The following is a 7,645-nucleotide window of genomic DNA, read 5'->3' on the forward strand; positions in this document are numbered from 1 at the left end:
GTCATGGCTGTACGGCAGTGAAACATTGGTGTTGAACACTGATGTCATGCTGTGGATGATGATGATGGTGATGATCTATAACTGGTAGTACACCCACGACCCTATTGTGGAAGTCCCTGTGCTTGGCAATAAAAACGACTGCAGCCAATCCAACGGACACGGCTTGTTTGTGTTCGTTGTATACATTGACCAGATGACATTAGGGTTATCTATCACAATAGCCAGTTGTCTTCTGTGCGGCGCCTTCCAACTGTAGTTCGAAAGACAACCGTCAGCAAAGGTTAATTAATCTCGTCCCTAGAAAGAGGAACGAATTTTCTTCAGGAGCACCCCTGGATTCAGGTGAAATTCAGCTGGGCTATCGGTGAATACCAAGTTAATTTGCGAATGGTTTGTTGAAATCTACATACAGGCTGGTGCTAAAGTAGAGCGAAAGACTGACAAGGATCCGGAGACTGGGTCTACCTGGTGAGCCCCAAAGAGTGGGTTTTTCAAACTAAGGAATATTTTTGCCTACCTCGGTGTGGAACACGCTGCACAAAGTGTAGCCGTTCAAAGTGAGTTTGAAAGTTCACTTATCCCCTGCTGATTTATCACGAGCTTTGGTCAAGATCTCGTGACCTAGATTTTACTTCTATCAATGGCTGGTTATTGAGCTGTGAAATTAGGGGCGCATCCTTGAACACGTGACTCAACGCATATTGTCAGAGAATTCACCCGGCTTGGAACCAATGACATGAGCAAATTAGGATTTACCCAAACTGGACGATCATACATAAGCTGCCAATGATGCAGCTTTCGTGGTTTTCCAGGAGTTCATGTATCAGATAACATGAATATCTGTTACTTGACCCACTAACACTATCTTTCGCTAGCGGACATTGTTGTCCTGGTAGGGTTAAAGTTACCCGTTTTCGGAGCTGACGATTGTTTTTCTCCAATTATGGTGGCATTTCATCACAGGAGACTTACGAACGGGAAGGACATACTTCTTTTCCTCAACCCAGACCGGCTTATTTTGAGTTAAAACTCGTCGGCATTATCCACAGTCCCTTTCAAGAGACATCACTTTGAAGAAAGGGATTTCATCCCTTCTGGGGAAATAATCTCCCTTCGTTAGGTCTCCTTTGGTCAGCTTCGGCCCGTTCGTGATCACTATCGGATACAGAGATGCATTTTATTAGCGATATCTAAACAGTACATTCATCACAGAAGAGATCCCCCCACGGCCACCGTATCTACTTCCTGAACATAATGAATACCCGTGACGATTCAATTTATTTTCGGATAAAATAATAGCTCATTCCGTTCCCAGGTGCACACCTACTAACAGAAACACGTGTCAATCAGGTTCCTTTCAAATGTCATATCAGCGTGTGAAACTCCAGATTATGGAACCTGCAATGGCCACCTTTAAGTCTACTGCGGGGAGGATTACATCCAGAAGAAACGAAAAAGTAGGGTTAATTGGTACCTTTGGGATGATGCAGACATGTATTCAAGATTTACATATGCTTCTCCGTTATCAGGGAAGCCTCATGTATGTTTAATTGTAACGATTGATGTTAGACAAACACTCACAAAATCGCAGGAGAATGACGGCCGCAAGCGAGTTTTTTCGGTTTCTTATTAGAATTCCCTTTGTTGAAGCAGCGTCGTCAGATATGCTGCTGCTCAGAATACCCCACATACTCGCACAGCCGGTCGTCAGGTGGCTCCCATGTGGGCTATACAGAACACACTTTTACCTTATTGGGTAACACCTTGATGGATTTTGAAGGCAGAAGAATGAGGTTGATAGCAAATGCATGGAGAGACTTGCCACCATATCAGCATCAAAGTGTTCTTGTAACTGCAAGCTAACTAGTTCCTGACACCAAAAGAAGAAAATAAAACAAATGGAACAAGCCTACCATGAATGGGAGAAACAGGTTTTGCAATATATCTTGGGACGTTTCAAGAGATATTCGCAAATGAATGGTAATATTCAGCTTATGGTGTTTTCTCATCAATATTGGCTTTTTGACAGAAAATGACGAATGATAGATGCTATTCGGGGTTAATTCATCCGGAGGAAAGTAAAAGATACTATCCCTCCTGGTGTTGGTTATCCTTTCAATGTAGCGATGCGTGAACCCATCTTTAATGTAAGCATGCGTGACTAAACCATTTGAAACCCATCTTAATCCAATAAGCAACGTAATACGTCCTTCAACCTCGAATCTCTTAATATTGCTGTCCACGAAGATATCATAACCAGTGCCTTCGTAGTCTTGTTATAGAAAACAGTTAATTCTGCATTGATACTACTTACCTAACATGATTACCCGCCGACTATGTGGCTTCAACATCAGCTATTCGTCAAATTTCAAGGCCTAGTTGGTTAGAAAAACAATTCCACTGCTTACTGTAATAAGTTACAAAACAACCTCAGCATAAACTAATCCTTTTTCACGGGTCTAGACAGAAGTCGACTCTCGGATAAGGTTGACAGTGGATATATTGATAGCCCATATCTATCCCAGTGAGGTGTCAACCGTCACAACGGATGTGGTGTTATTCATCAGATCGTGTGCGGGTTCCTATGACTGCCTATGTGAGACGTTCTCACCCTTCCTAAGCAGTCTGCACAGACTGAAAGACGTTTCAGCCAAGATTCACATCCAGATCAAACCAAACAGCTACGGAACTTGACTCAGATAGTACTAACCTGAACCTGTTAACCAAAGGACTTGGTAACCACACCCTTGATGTCTTAATTCACTCCTCGGGCTACCACACTGAATTCTATGTCGCTTCTCAAATATGCTGTGACCGCCTCCTTAACAATTCAAAATGGACCATAATTCAACCGTCGGAGTTTGAACAGCTGTTAAGCACCAGCATTCACGAGTCTATTTATGGTCTACTGAACAATTATGAGACAGTACAGCGTTAAACTAGATAAGTAACCATCTTTTGACCTCCAATAACAGGCGAGCTACTGGTTATCTAGTATCTGTCGAGGTAAGCAAATCTCCGAAGGGCGACAGTCCATTTTGTTGCGTTCTGACGCTGGCACGTATACTCGCTTTCGTTTAATGCCAGCCTGAAACAGGTCTCGTGGAATAATTGGACAGTCTATATCATGACTCAACTCTGAAATGATCACAGGAACCCCCCTGTTAGCAACATTCCATTTCAATACCATCATGTGTTTACATCCCAGAGGGGTAAACCAACCAATTCCGCTTTCCCTCACAGTGCGGCATCGTACGACCCTGTATCCAAACGCCGTTCATGAACACATAGACCATAATTAATGGAGTTTGTCGCTATTTATCAGAAAAGGCATTGGGAAAATTTGAGAATACGAGATTTAAATGCACATAATATGGCCCATTTGGGGCATATCGGGTGCCGGTAGATTCCAAGATGTGCAAACGTTCGTGTTTGGTTCAACTACTGATGAGTAGGCACAACAAAATACTTATTCGGTGTGAGGAGGCCAGATAGCAGGAGACTAGGACTGTTTGCTTGAGTAGTCTGTAGTACTAACTGGACAGGTGCAAAGCTATGAAGAAACGATACCGTTTGGATGCGACAAAGTAGGGTCACTTCCACTAGAGGCAGGAATTACTGGTCCTCCTTCCTGCTTGTAAAAAGTAGATTAGCCAAAGTTCATGGCATTTCGAACGCCGGTTTCACAGACGGCATAGTGAGTTTCCGAGCTTCCAAAACACTAAATGAGAGCCCATAGCAGAGACGATTACATGAAATGAAGCGAGACGGTAGGGGTAAGTGAAGCATTCAGTTTTTCCGATCAGTCAGATAATCCCAAAACTCATGCCACCTTGGTTCGTCCGTATCCTACTGCGTATCGGTTCTAGTCCGGCCTTGTTTTTCGAACAGGTAAGTATCTCCATGCTGAACACTCTTTGGCTAATATTTTCGCCAATTTATAGGAAATTGTCCCTTTGAAAAGATAAAATCTGAGTACTTACGAAAAATCTGAAAAGCCTTTTAGCACTGAAGACTGTTACCGAAATTCAACCAACACTTAGTTGATGATGATGATGATGATCCGATCATCGATCATTTCGCTTAGGTTGTTTGTACCTTGACTTAATTTGTGAAAACAGATAGGTCAAAGCGTCTGATACGGTTTGGTGATATTTACTGTCCTCAAACATGTAATTCTGGTCAAATCCCTGCGACTTCAGGCCAGCAAATCACAATCTCCCCTACTTTCATCATCAGGCTCTTCGACGTTAACGCCTTGAACCCATGCAGATTCATCTGAGATCCATCACTAGAATTCATATGCAAACAATCTGATTCTGTCTGCTCACGTTTCTAATCAGATGAAGCACCTTCGTTTCACTTTCCCTGATAAAACCATAGTTGAGTAAATTGTTAGTAGTACTGTTCACTTCTGAACACCACAACTTCTGTCAGTTTGCCTGATTAGGACTCACGATATCTCGTTGACAGCATTTTATTCGGCATCGTAGGTCAAGTGAAGAGACATCATCAAGGGAAACGCGTGGCGCTGCTGCAACTTTGCACTGATATCTGTGCAAAGATCACTTCACATTATTGATCAGTTACAATAGAAAACATTTCCGGATGGATGGAAAAATCACGACGACCTCACAATAAAAGCCCTCCGACTCAAAGGTTGGTATCCCATGGTCGAAGACCTATACCAGGAAGAATAGTGATGATGCAGTCCAGGACGCGATTTCTAAATAAGTATTGTTGATGTGTTGCTCTTCTTACTGGGAACAGCCGTTTAGCGTTGCCATGAAAAACCGTTCAGCTGTAGCAACCTTCCGGTGCCTAGCTACCATGCCACCAGAAAGGAGCACGAGGGCTTGGATACTGCCATGTTGTCCAAGCCTAGACAGGGGAAATCGAGAGGCAGAGTTCGGGCTCGAAGCACGGACCTTCCGATCAGTAAATTCGCGCCCTAAACACTCAAGCCACCTCGTCCCCCAGGCGTTGTCATAGTCACTGTGCAAACCGAAGAAAGCACAAAAGGTGATTTATCACCCGGCTGCTCGAGACCACGAGAGTGATCAAGAAGCCAGAGGTGGATTCAAGCGTCCGGCTGGTAATTTTTCACCGGGATCCATGTAGCCATATAACTGGTGCCAAAGTGAATGTACTCCGTGAAGCATCAATGCCAACATTGATGTTTTTGTCTTTGATGCTGATGACTCCGTGCCCATTACACCTAGTTTCCTAGTATATCAAGACGGTTACACCACTGCAAACAAGCACTAGACGATTGGTATGAGACTCATACGTAGACGACGAGACATTGGTCACGACAGCCTCTGCGCACATGCTCAACAGTTCACAATATTAAGTGCGTCCACAACTACATGTTTTTTCCTACTTGCCACGCATATCAAAAACCTGAGTGGAAATAACTTGATTAGGTGCAAATCGGACGATGATGAATCGAATAAAACGACAAGGATGGAGTAAGCGTAAGGATAGCCCGATCCGGACACAATGCAAAACAGCTATTTCATCATTCGGAACAAATGGGAACGCGCGACGTGTAAGCAACACTAATAAGATATCATGTAGGCGAGTCACGTGAATGCATTAAGACAGCATGCAGAACTCTAGTCGAATGACTAGGCTGCGTTTATCACTCACGTGGTATTGTAAGTTCACGGGATCGTCGATCGATATGGAAGTAAAGTCAGTCGCCTCGGTCAAACAGCCGGCTGCTTGACAACATGGACGGAAAAATTCTGTACTCTGCTATACATTCCAGCCAATCATTGTACAAAGATAGGAACTCCAACTGTATAACCGTGTGAAATGTCAGGTGTCCAACCTGCGGACCTCTGACAAGGCTACACTTACCTGAGACTCGTAGACATCCTGACTGGTCACGAATCCAATAAGAACCATTGTTGGTAATTTGTTTTAATGTTGGTAGCTCGGGTGCAGTAGTTGGTAATTGATCAGCTCGGCGAACGGATCAACAGCCACCTGATCAACTACCATAAACCAGTGTGTAAACAGACGTCAAGTGAAGGTGGCCGCCTGCGGTGATTAGGAGGCTTATTCGATTCAGAGGGTTAGAAGAATGTGAGAAACAAACATCCCGCGGACGTTCAAAAACCATTCGTGTGCAACAAGTCAAAAAAGCTCTATGGAAGTGAGAAGGTTAGTGACAAAGTGGTTCGCCTACCTCTAAAATAAACTGTCGGATGTTGACCTGTTCATAGACCATGGCAATTCGCCTGCAGATGTTTCGTCACCGAATGAGGAGTACCATTTGACAGTTGGTGAATAAACGGCTGCAAGCAAACTCCCAAGCTCAGCTAGCAGATCAACCAATTAGCACATTCTATATATCGTCAACGAGGTACCTAAACCGCTGGCGACTACTTTGAACAACGATCCACTTGCTCCAGTCATTTCAAGCTTTTGACGAGTAACACGCATATGTATGACGACATCAGAATGTCCAACGGCTTTAAAGACGGATAAGTGCATTCTACCTCTCAGAAACCATCGAGCACTGGATCCTGACGAACTTCCACTCGTCATTTCCAAAGTGGGAGGTGAGTCCTGAAATCGGTGCTTGCCTAAATTGCGTCCCGGGGAACGAGACCGTTCAATACAACTGGGATGAGTCAAAATGGTGTCCAACTTCAAAAAGTGCCACTAATTAGCGTGGAAATCAAGGGATTTCCACTTTGCATCTACAGTTGTCCCGCAGCAGGTTTTGTCCTCGATCGCTAAGCGTTCTAAAAACCAGTACCAGCAGCAGAAGAAGCGGTCTAATACTGCAGTCAGATCGCTTCTACTTTGAAGGTATTGCTGAATGGTTCCAGCATCTCAGAGGAAAAACGAGTTTTACGCTGTTTCAGTATCATAGTATTCAAATCTGAACATGGTTATGACCTCCGACACTCTACCATAGCTGCCAGGACCGAAGTTTTTCAACCGACGGATGCACTGTGGTCATGGTCACCGACACGACGCAGACATCTAACAAGATGCCCTGCATACTCGGGATCAACGGTTTGGATGAGCCCGATGTAAAACTTGCACTAAAGACCAACAGCGTCGTTTGTAACAATACACTACTCCCATGATTGCCGAAAATTCTTCGACCGTAAGAATAGTGTATTACGTATATACATGTATCGCGATATCTCGAATATCGTCAAAACTGGAATGTGAGGCGGCCTGGTGCATCACATTCAGTTGCTTAAAAACATCATAGACTAGATATTCAGTTGGGTTCCAGGTGAGTCTCTCACAAGACCGAATTTGTTTGCAAATGTGTATTTCGCTAACCTCGATGAAGCACCAATCAGAGTGGGTATTCTTCGACTTTTTTTTAGCTCACAAATGCCTTAGTTCTAGCGGTTACAGACGATTTCGTCCGTGACATCCATTACTGCATCAGTCGACTTCGTCAATTTCACATTACGAATCCCTTGACATTTGCATATTCAACCTTGCATTTACATGCTGAGTTGATTCGCCAGCTGATTCAGTCCCTATATCACCTACCTGTTTCACTTTAAATTATTGGTCGTTTCAGAGAGGCCTGTGATGTGTCAGTCACACACCGTTGCCGGCGCTTTACACACAAGTGGTGCTCAATTCGTCCATCTCATTTCTC

Source organism: Opisthorchis viverrini, assembly GCF_000715545.1.
Source record: "Opisthorchis viverrini unplaced genomic scaffold opera_v5_74, whole genome shotgun sequence".
Classification (NCBI taxonomy): Eukaryota; Metazoa; Platyhelminthes; class Trematoda; order Opisthorchiida; family Opisthorchiidae; genus Opisthorchis; species Opisthorchis viverrini.